Source organism: Apteryx mantelli, unplaced genomic scaffold (assembly GCF_036417845.1).
Source record: "Apteryx mantelli isolate bAptMan1 unplaced genomic scaffold, bAptMan1.hap1 HAP1_SCAFFOLD_40, whole genome shotgun sequence".
Classification (NCBI taxonomy): Eukaryota; Metazoa; Chordata; class Aves; order Apterygiformes; family Apterygidae; genus Apteryx; species Apteryx mantelli.
Window position 1 is genome coordinate 2,714,307 of NW_027118755.1, and position 1,020 is coordinate 2,715,326.

Consider the following 1,020-nt stretch of genomic DNA (forward strand, 5'->3'; position numbering starts at 1 on the left):
GCACAGAAACATACCCACCCCCTCACAATCACACACAGAGTTTTCCTTTGTGTAGAGTGGCATTATGATGCCCAGCTCTGAACCCTTCTACTTTCCCTTGGCTTACAAACATCACCTGCCCCAGGGAGCAGGTGTTCTCCTGGCAGAAATGCTGCCTGCAAGTGCTCCTCTGAAGCTGCACTGGCAGGTCCCAGCAAGGGTACAGAGTTCACAGAATCACAGAATCACAGAATGGTTGAGGTTGGAAGGGACCTCTGGAGATCGTCTAAGTCCAACCCCCCTGTTCAAGCAGGGAAAAGAAAATTTCCACTGAAATGGAGCCTCCAAAAATTCCTCGACACTTGTGCCTGTTCCTCTCCACAGAAATCTTTAGTAAAAGGCAAAAGATTTATACGATCTGAAGAGAAACCAGATTTCAAAACCTTGCCTGCTGTGTTTAACAGGAGCAAGGACTCCAAGGGCTGCAGGATAATCTATGGGCAGCACTGCTTCCACCACCAGCAGCAGCGTGCCAGTGCCCTGCGGGGCAAACCTGTTACTCCTGGCCTGCGGGTTTGCTGCATTGTCCTCTCCAGAGTTCACCTCCCTCGGGACTCACAGCAGCCCCCACTGCATTGCCTGGCAAGCTCCTCCACTTCCCAGATGTTTGAGCAGAGTAAGGGCAAAAGAGGGGAAAAAAAAAAAAAAAAGTCCACAAACTTGTTTTCTCTGAGGACAACTGTTTAGTTAATATATTGCACTCAACTCTAATTATAATTCACACGATAGTTGCCTCTAGATGTAACGGTCAGCTTTATATATTCTTGGTCAGCAAAACTGAACTCACAGTCCACTGAAATATTACTTTAAGTCCTTTCTTTTCATAACTGTAGAAGTATTGCAAATGTTGAAAAGAAAATCCTTAAATGTTTTGCTTCTTTTTTCATTGGAATTTTCTTCTTACAACAGCATCATAGCTTTTCTCGTTGATGTTTAGGTATTATCTGGAAATGCAAAATACTTCTCTTTTCCCCCTTCCCA

At 44.9% G+C, this 1,020-nt stretch overlaps 1 non-coding gene across 1 annotated transcript; it reads right to left on the reverse strand.

Moving 5' to 3' along the window:
- Nucleotides 1–302: 302 nt before the first annotated feature.
- LOC136996531 (U5 spliceosomal RNA) lies at nucleotides 303–416 on the reverse strand. The gene has a single exon (XR_010887578.1). It is a non-coding gene; the product is annotated as a U5 spliceosomal RNA (small nuclear RNA).
- Nucleotides 417–1,020: the final 604 nt, after the last annotated feature.